Here is a 10,857-nt window from a genome sequence, read left to right on the forward strand (position 1 = left end):
TTTAGCAGCCAAATCCTCCGGGGCTTAAGTGGTTAAAAGACGTGATAACTTTTGCGCAAACCAATTAAAATACACTTATTGCAATTTTTTTTTTACCAAAAATATGTAGCAGAAAACAAATTGGCCTAAAATGTTAAAAAAATTTAGATTTTTACATTTTTTTTTTGGGAATGTTATATAGCAGAATGTGAAAAATATTGTTTTTTTTTCAGAATTGTCGCTCTTTTTTTGTTTATAGCGCAAAAAATAAAAATCGAACAGGTGATCAAATACCACCAAAAGAAAGCTCTGTTTGCGGGATAAAAAGGACGTCAATTTTATTTGGGTACAGCGTCGCACGACCGCGCTATTGTCCATTAAATTAACGTGCCGAATTGTAAAATAGGGCCTGGTCATTAGGGAGGAAAATCTTCCGTTCCAGAAGTGGTTAAGGAATAAATATACTGTACATAGTGTGTGAATAATAGGTATGCACATATACAGTGTGTGTATATATGTAGTGTGTATATATGTACTGTGTGTGTGTGTGTGTGTGTGTGTGTGTATATATATATATATATATATATATATATATACAGTGCCTTGCGAAAGTATTCGGCCCCCTTGAACTTTGCGACCTTTTGCCACATTTCAGGCTTCAAACATAAAGATATAAAACTGTAATTTTTTGTGAAGAATCAACAACAAGTGGGACACAATCATGAAGTGGAACGAAATTTATTGAATATTTTAAACTTTGTTAACAAAAAACTGAAAAATTGGGCGTGCAAAATTATTCAGCCCCTTTACTTTCAGTGCAGCAAACTCTCTCCAGAAGTTCAGTGAGGATCTCTGAATGATCCAATGTTGACCTAAATGACTAATGATGATAAATAGAATCCACCTGTGTGTAATCAAGTCTCCGTATAAATGCACCTGCACTGTGATAGTCTCAGAGATCCGTTTAAAGTGCAGAGAGCATCATGAAGAACAAGGAACACACCAGGCAGGTCCGAGATACTGTTGTGGAGAAGTTTAAAGCCGGATTTGGATACAAAAAGGATTTCCCAAGCTTTAAACATCCCAAGGAGCACTGTGCAAGCGATAATATTGAAATGGAAGGAGTATCAGACCACTGCAAATCTACGAAGACCTGGCCGTCCCTCTAAACTTTCAGCTCATACAAGGAGAAGACTGATCAGAGATGCAGCCAAGAGGCCCATGATCACTCTGGATGAACTGCAGAGATCTACAGCTGAGGTGGGAGACTCTGTCCATAGGACAACAATCAGTCGTATACTGCACAAATCTGGCCTTTATGGAAGAGTGGCAAGAAGAAAGCCATTTCTTAAAGATATCCATAAAAAGCGTTGTTTAAAGTTTGCCACAAGCCACCTGGGAGACACCAAACACGTGGAAGAAGGTGCTCTGGTCAGATGAAACCAAAATCAAACTTTTTGGCAACAATGCAAAACATTGTTTGGCGTAAAAGCAACACAGCTCATCACCCTGAACACACCATCCCCACTGTCAAACATGGTGGTGGCAGCATCATGGTTTGGGCCTGCTTTTCTTCAGCAGGGACAGGGAAGATGGTTAAAATTGATGGGAAGATGGATGGAGCCAAATACAGGACCATTCTGGAAGAAAACCTGATGGAGTCTGCAAAAGACCTGAGACTGGGATGGAGATTTGTCTTCCAACAAGACAATGATCCAAAACATAAAGCAAAATCTACAATGGAATGGTTCACAAATAAACATATCCAGGTGTTAGAATGGCCAAGTCAAAGTCCAGACCTGAATCCAATCGAGAATCTGTGGAAAGAACTGAAAACTGCTGTTCACAAACGCTCTCCATCTAACCTCACTGAGCTTGAGCTGTTTTGCAAGGAGGAATGGGCAAAAATTTCAGTCTCTCGATGTGCAAAACTGATAGAGACATACCCCAAGCGACTTACAGCTGTAATCGTAGCAAAAGGTGGCGCTACAAAGTATTAACTTAAGGGGGCTGAATAATTTTGCACGCCCAATTTTTCAGTTTTTTATTTGTTTAAAAAGTTTGAAATATCCAATAAATTTCGTTCCACTTCATGATTGTGTCCCACTTGTTGTTGATTCTTCACAAAAAAATTACAGTTTTATATCTTTATGTTTGAAGCCTGAAATGTGGCAAAAGGTCGCAAAGTTCAAGGGGGCCAAATACTTTCGCAAGGCACTGTATATATATATATATATATATATATATATATACACACTGTATATATATTCTTCGAGAAAGTCTGCCCTGTAAGGGGTTTGTCAGTTGTTGCTAATTCCCTCTTGTGTATAATTACCGTCACTATTTTAAGCTCTCGCATAACTCCTAGCTGTCAGTGCTACTTGCAGTCCAGTGTTGCAGGGGATCATATATCACTCAGGTCCATCAAAACTGCATCATATCAATAACAGATGTGCCCCCACCCTACAAAACTCTTTAAGATTATTCCTCCCGGTAATCCTTAATGGAAAAATGGATGTGCTGTATCAGGGCAGCGTGCTGTATCCAGGATCCCCTGCCAAATTGATTGGCTGCCTGGAAAATTGGAACCGTGTACCAAAAAAGTGACAGGTGTGAGATGGACGGGGGCAGACACATAAGACGTCTTGTCCTTCTTACTTTGTACTGATGGGGGCACAGTGTTCCAAATGCATCAGTGTCATCCCACCTAAAATGTCCTGTCACTCTGCGCATGGTTTTTTGCAGGTGCGGTCAATGTGAAGCAGTTTGGATTTGCTGTCCTGAACAATAGAAGAAAGGTGACCTGGTTCCAAAGCAACAGGTTCAACCTTGATGCTGACACCTGCATTCATTTTTATAAATCCTCCCCAAACTTCGGTATTCCTATTATTAAACTATGGTACTGGGTACATGTAATACGTTCCCCTTCCTCCTTAGGTGACAGCCCTGGTGCTTAGTCATACAGGCACATTGTCATTTGGGGGTGGAAAAGGAGTCTTTATCCCTGTGGAAGCTCCAGATACCTGGCACTGTCAAATGGAAGTGGCGAGAGAGGCCTCATCCTTGTGTAAGCTTCAGATACCGGACGCTGTCATATGGAGTCAGGGAGAGGGACCTTATCTCAGTGTAAGCTCCAGACACTTAGTTCTGTAACATATGGAAAGGGAGACAGTCCTCAGACTGGTATAAGCTCCAGTTACCCAGCACTTTCATAAAAAGGTGGAATTGGAGTCCTCAGCCTTGTGTAAGCTCCAGAAGGCCAGTTCTGTTACACGAGGGTGAAGGGAGAGTCTTCAGCCCTATGTAAGTTTCAGGACACCAGGCATAGCTAACATGGGGTGGAAAGATTTCTCAGCTCTGTGTAAGCTCCAGACACCCAACACAGTAACATAGGGGTAGGAAGAACGTTCTTAGCCTTGTGTAAGCTCCAGACACCTAGCACTCTAACATGAGAGTAGGAAGAGAGTTCTCATCCCTTGTAAGCTCCCTGCACCAGCACTGTCTTGTGGGGTCAGGGAGAAAGTCCTCAGCCCTGTGTAAGCTCCAGACACCCAGCATTGCCACATGGGGGCAAGGAGAGAGAGCGAGCAAGAGTCCTTAGCCCTTTATAAGCTCCAGACACCCGTTGCTGTCACATAGTGGAAGGGAGAAAGTCCTCAGCCCTGTAAAGGTTCTAGACCCATGGCACTGTCACGTGAATGTGGAGAGAAAGCTTCTTCAGCCCTGCATAAGCTCCAGACATCCGGCACTGTCACATTTGGGTTGAGAGGGTCCTCAGTCCTGTATAAGTTCCAGACACCGGCACTGTCCCATTGGGGTGGAGAGGGTCCTCAGCCCTGTGTAAGTTCCAGACACCAGCACTGTCACATTTGGGGTGAAGAGGGTCCTCAGCCCTGTGTAAGCTTCAGAAACCAGCACTGTAACATGGAGGTGGAAGGAGAAATTCCTCTGCCCTGTATAAGCTCCAGACATCCGGCACTGTCACATTTGGGTGGAGAGGGTCCTCAGCCCTGTGTAAGCTTCAGAAACCAGCATTGTAACAAGGAGGTGAAGAGAGAGATTCCTCTGCACTGTATAAGCTCTGTACACCTGGTGCTGTCATATAGGAGCAGGGAGACGGTCCTCAGCCCTGTGTAAGCTCCAGAAATCCAGCACTGTCATATGGGGGGCAGGGAGAGAATCCTCAGCCCTGTGTAAGCTCCAGACATCTATCACTGTCCTATGGTGGCAGGGGGAGAGCCCTCAGCCCTCTGTAAGCTCCAGACATCCAGCACTGTCATATGGGGTAAGGGAAAGAGCCCTCAGCCCTGTGTAAGCTCCAGACATCTATCACTGTCATATGGGGGCAGGGAGAGAGCCCTCAGCCCTCTGTAAGATCAAAACATCTATCACTGTCATATGGGGGCAGGGAGAGAGGAGCCCTCAGCCCTCTGTAAGCTCCAGACATCCAGCACTATAATATGGGGGCAGGGAGAGAGCCCTCAGCCCTCTGTAAGCTCAAGACATCTATCACTGTTATATGGGGGCAGGGCGAGAGTCCTCAGCCCTCTGTAAGCTCCAGACATCCAGCATTGTCATATGGGGTAAGGGAAAGAGCCCTCAGCCCTGTGTAAGCTCCAGACATCTATCACTGTTATATGGGGGCAGGGGGAGAGCCCTCAGTCCTCTGTAAGCTCCAGACATCTATCACTGTTATATGGGGGCAGGGCGAGAGTCCTCAGCCCTCTGTAAGCTCCAGACATCCAACACTGTCATATGGGGTAAGGGAAAGAGCCCTCAGCCCTGTGTAAGCTCCAGACATCTATCACTGTTATATGGGGGCAGGGAGAGATCCCTCAGCCCTCTGTAAGCTCCAGACATCCAGCACTATAATATGGGGGCAGGGAAAGAGCCCTTAGCCCTCTGTAAGCTCCAGACATCCAGCACTATAATATGGGGGCAGGGAAAGAGCCCTTAGCCCTCTGTAAGCTCCAGACATCCAGCACTATAATATGGGGGCAGGGAAAGAGCCCTTAGCCCTGTGTAAGCTCCCATTGGGAAGGTTAAAAATAAGAATTTGGGGGAAACTTTGAAACAAACCTGCTGCTTTGTCCTGTATGGATTGTCCATAGGTTTCTGGACATTTGCCCCTTTTTTTAGGCCTAATTCACACTGGACATTTTTTCAGTGGGCTCCTAGGAGCGTCTGGTGTTTTTGTTCCTGCCTCTAAACTAACCTGCATGTTATCTTAGGTGTTCATGCACACACAGGCTTTTATCAGCGGCAGGAGGCAGGAAAAAAAAAAACACTACCAGTGCGTCTAGGAGCAGCAGAAATTGGCAGAAAAAAAGGCGTAACGCTGCTAAACATGTCTAAACGCACCCAAACGCTAGGTTAATTTTAATAGCCAGAATACATTAAAAATTCTGGCCAGTTAGACAAATGAATGCCTAGACACCAAACGCTGCTAAACTGGTTTGAAAAAAAAAAAAAAAACGCAGCTTAGATGAGTTTTTTTAACCACTTAAGCCCCGGAAGATTTTACCCCCTTCCTGACCAGGGCCTATTTTGCGATTCGGCACTGCGTAAATTTAACGGACAATTGCGCGGTCGTGCGACGCTGTACCCAAACGAAATTGACGTCCTTTTTTTCCCACAAACAGAGCTTTCTTTTGGTGGTATTTGATCACCTGTGCGATTTTTTTTTTTTTTTGATCATGCGCTATAAACAAAAAAAGAGCGACAATTTTGCAAAAATAACAATATTTTTCAATTTTTTTTTATATGAAATTCCCCAAAAACAAAATGTAAAAATGAAATATTTTTAACATTTTAGGCCAATTTGTTTTCTGCTACATATGTTTGGTAAAAAAAATTGCAAAAAGCGTATTTTGATTGGTTTGCGCAAAAGTTATTGCGTTTACCAACTAAGGGAAAGATTTTTGTCATTTTTGTTGTTTTAACGAGTAATGGCGGTGATCTGCGATTTTTTTTTTTGTGGTACTGCGACAATGCGGTGGACAGATTGGACCCTTGACTGATATTTTTGACACTTTTGGGGGTACCAGTGACATTACTACAGTAATCAGTGCTATACATATGCACTGTTACTGTAAAAATGGCACTGGGAGGGAAGGGGTTTGCTTTGTTGGAGAGGGAGGGGTTAAGTGTGTCCCTAGGGGCGTGTTTCTAACTGTGATTGGATGTGGCTTTGTGTGTAACAGCACAGATCAACGGTCCTACATACCAGGACCGAGTGATCAGTGGTTTTACACAGGGGAGAGTGACAGGCAGCTTTGTTTACATTAGCCGCCTGCCTTTCTCCCTCTCCACCCGGCGATCGCGAGTGACCGGCGGACATCGGGTCCGCCGGTCACACGCGCCGGCTTCTGCGGGTACGAGCGGGGGCGGGAGCGCGCCTCCGGCGGCGCGCGCTCGCCCCTATTCACTCCCAGGCTAGTGACGTACCGGTACGTCACTTTGCCTGGGAGGGGCTGACCGCCGCCGTATATAGTCGGGGCGGCGGTCGGCAAATGGTTAACGCTGATTTTCTCCTGTCAGGGGAAACAGCGTTTTACAATAAACCAGTGTGCATGAGGCCTTAAGCTTCATGTACACACAGCCTACTTCGACTGCTGGGCGTGGAAAAATGTAATCAGCGGTAAAATCATGGCGTGATTTTTCCGCGGTTCGCATTTTCACACAGCCGGCGGTCAAAACTTTTCTATTGTGGGCGTTCAGGAGAGGAAGGTTGAGTTAGGTTGCAGCTCTTCTAACCACAACAGTTCCAAAAACTCTGGTAAAAGCCTAGAAGTACATTGACACATGGAGTTGAGTTTAGGAGCTTTGGAAAAAAAAAAGCCAAGGGCTCTTAAACTCAAGTTTGTATGTTGGCATTATAATTACTTCTGAGAAAAAATTCCTCCTTCGCTGTTTGCATTGTGTAGCTTCTGGTTGATACATATGTCTTTCACACTTTCCTCCTATTTCTGGCCTTTACGATCGCCTCATGTATCTGCTTTATGGTTCCTGGGACCCCAGCTGAGGATGGAGGGTCTGATTGGCAGTGTGCTGTGTTAGGCAGAACACAAGACTCGGATTTTCCATTAACCAATAGTGTCATGACCGAAGAGCAGGTAACAAGGTGATGGGATCATCTCCCTGTTTTAGAAATATGACTTAACGGTGAAGACCTCTTGGCATGACACCTTGTGTAACGGGAAGTCAGACTGGACTTAGAGGACCATCCCAGCGCCGATTAGCATACATACTGGTGAGAAATCTGCTGTGAATTAGGGGTTTTAGTATTGCTAACAAACATTTTAGGTTGCAAAGTCCAGCAATAACACTTTCTAGTTTTAAAATATTTGTATTTTATACCAGCTCAGTTAAATCGTACAATGTATCCATCACAGCATATCCATCTTTTATTGCAAGTCTTTACTATGCCCTTGTAGCCCATCCACTTTTCCCAATTTGGTCTGTTGACCCAAATGGAGGCTTTCTATTATCAAGCAACAATCCTATAAAATCTGATATTTTGGGCTAGCCTTTAACCGCTTGCCAACCGCCGCACAACTATTTACTGCGGCAGTCAGCCCCGTACAGGCAAAATGACGTAGGGCTACGTTGCTCGCCTACGAGCCTCTAGGGGGCGAGCGCGCGCCCCCGCTCGTTCCCTGACATGCCCGCGCGAGTGACCGGCGGCTCCGATGTCCGCCGGTCACCTGCGATCTCCCAGTGGAGAGGGAGAAAGGCAGGCGGCTGATGTAAACACAGCCGTCTGTCATTCTCCCTGATCTAACTGCAGAGATCATACGATCCTGCTATGTAGGATCGTATGTCTCTGTGGTTACATCACTAGCCACGCCCCTTTACAGTTAGAATCACGCCCCTAGGGGCACGCTTAACCCCTTGATCACTAATAAAGTTAACTCCTTCCCTGCCAGTGTCATTTTTACAGTAACAGTGCATATGTATAGCACTGATTACTGTAGTAATGTCACTGGTACCCCCAAAAGTGTCAAAAATGTTAGTCAGGGGTCCGATCTGTCCGCCGCAATGTCGCAGTCCCGCAAAAAAAATTGCAGATCGCCGCCATTGCTAGTTAAAAAAAAACAATAAAAATGACATAAATCTTTCCCTTAGTTAGTAAACGCAATAACTTTTGCGCAAACCAATCAAAATACGCTTATTGCAATTTTTTTTACCGAACATATGTAGCAGAAAACAAATTGGCCTAAAATGTTAAAAATTTTGATTTTTACATTTTTTTTTTGGGGGAATTATATATATAAAATTTGAAAAATATTGTTATTTTTTCAAAATTGTCGCTCTTTTTTTGTTTATAGCACAAAAAGTAAAAATCGCACAGGTGATCAAATACCACCAAAAGAAAGTTCTGTTTGTGGGAAAAAAAGAACGTCAATTTAATTTGGGTACAGCGTCGCACGACCGCGCAATTGTCCGTTAAAATCACGCAGTGCCGTTTTGCAAAATAGGCCCTGGTCTTTGAGCAGGAAAATCCTCCGGGGCTTAAGTGGTTAATTGGGCCCAACCAGCTATGTGAGCTGGCACGATCTACCTCAGTGGGGCTGCTGTTAGAAATGACGGGGCCCCGTACAGCCTAGGGATCAACTGATATCGTTTTTTCATTGCCGATACCGATATTTTGTTAATCGCGTATCGGTATCGGCCGATATGGGCCGATATTTTTATACATTTAAAAAAAAAAATGTATTTCTTTTTACTTGACAGGTACTCTTGCGGAGAGATCTGGGGGTCTAAAACACCCCAAACCCCTCCTCGGGGTTTGGCTGTTTTGAATGCGGTCATTTTTTTGAATCTGGCGCCTATACCCGTAAGTGATGTCATGACATCACTTCCCGGTTTTTGCATGGAGACCCGATTAGAGCCTAATGTGGCTTTGATCGGGTCTTCAGCAGCCATGCAGGCTGGTTGCCCGGGTCTCCTGGTGGAACGGTAGACCTGGGCTCAGCAGCATCGGTTGTCATTACAGACAGCCGACCACCGTCAGCTATGGATGCCGGTACCGGGGTGATGCCTCTAGCTGCAGGAATCACCCCGGTCCAAGCACTTTCCGAAATATTGGTAATATTGGTCACCTTGGTGGCCGATTCCGATATATCAGGGAAAGTGTATATCGGCCCTCAATATATCGGCTTTGTCGATAATCAGTTGATCTCTTGTACAGCCTCCCTGACAGCCCCCCCCCCCACCCCCAAATAAAAATATCAAAATTAAACTTTCACTAAAAATACACTAAAATCATTATTAGCGGACGCAAACATGACATAACTTACATATTCCTGCTATATCTAAAAGATAAAACTGCATTAAGTTAAAGTTCTGTGTGTAAGTGAGGCCTTTGGGGCTCATTCACATAGGTTTTGGGATCTGTACAGGGTGAGGCAGTGGTTTTTTTTTCTTCTAAATGTGACTATTACTGTGTGCAGGCAGCTCATGTTGCGCTATGGGGATGCAGCAGCTGTGTGAACACAGCCGCAGGTCCTAATTGTGTGGCTGTGTTCATACAGTCGCTGTATCCTCATAGAGTGCCAGACCGCTCCAGCTCCACAAACTGTTCATTCACACTGTATGGGTCAGAGAACACTTGTGAATGAGCACTCCATTTTTAAAATTATTTTTAAAAATGTACTGTTGGGGGGGGGGGGGGGGCGGGGGGGCTGGGATGAAATATCAGGGATCCAAACAGACCTGACATCTCACTTTTGAGACAGAGAAAGGAGATGATGACACAGTTTATTCATTTCCTTTCTCTGCAGCCTCAGTTGCACTGCAGATGAATGAACAGGAGACAGAGGCTAAGGCCCCTTTCACACTATCCGTCCGTCGGACGGATTCCGTTTTTCTCAGCGGGGGATCGAGCCGCCGATCCCCCGCTGAGCAGCAAGAGGGCAGCTGTGTCTCTGCGCTGTGTGCGGAGACACAGCTGTCAGTTCCCCATGCATCTCTATGGGGGAAATCGGATGGGAACGGACCGTCTGTCCGTTCTCATCCGATCCCATCCCATCCGATCCGCTGGACGGATGGAAAATAGGGTTTCCATCCGTCCAGATTTGACGGATCGGATCGGGTCGGATGTCAGCGGACATGTCTCCGCTGCCATCCGATGCCCCATAGGAATGCATGGGGGGACCGTTCAGATCCGCCAAAAAAACGAACAGGCGGATCTGAACGGTCCGCCTGTGTGAAAGGGGCCTAAGAGTATATCAGGGAGATAAGATAAGACACTACCCTTGTAAGGTTTAACTCTTTTGGGGCTACCAAGCAGCAGAGTTTGTCTTGTCACCCCTCCTCCTTTTCTTTTCTCCCTCCCTATGTGTTCCTTCGGCACAGACTGTGTCATTCCTGTTGCTTTCTTCTCCCTTCAGCAACAGTAAATCCTAAAGCTGTCAGCTGATTGGCTCCTGTGGCTCTGATTTTAGGCACAGTGCCGGGAATAGAAAGCAACTGAGCATGTGCACTAAAGGGTGAGACAGTGTATTACTGGATTTTAAATGGTATGGCACTTATTTTTAATGTTATTCATAGCTACACCTGCAAAAGGAGCCAGCCTGAAGTGATCTAGCAGGACTTCATTTTCTGACTAAAGTTGCACTTTAGGTGTCCACTGAATACCACTATTTTTGGGATTATTTATTCTCACTCACAGCTTGGGGGGAAAGTATTTTATACTTATATAGTATATGGGATGTGTCTTGCTATTTACTATATAGTTTGTTTACATACTCCAAACCTCTGTACTATTTACACTACGTGTTAGTTACATAACCCTTACCCTTACAACCTATACACTATGTAACATACTCCTGACTCTTGTACACTACACTGATTAGCCATAACTTTATGACCACC

This window comes from Pelophylax lessonae (assembly GCF_965119305.1).
Source record: "Pelophylax lessonae genome assembly, chromosome: 11".
Taxonomy (NCBI): domain Eukaryota; kingdom Metazoa; phylum Chordata; class Amphibia; order Anura; family Ranidae; genus Pelophylax; species Pelophylax lessonae.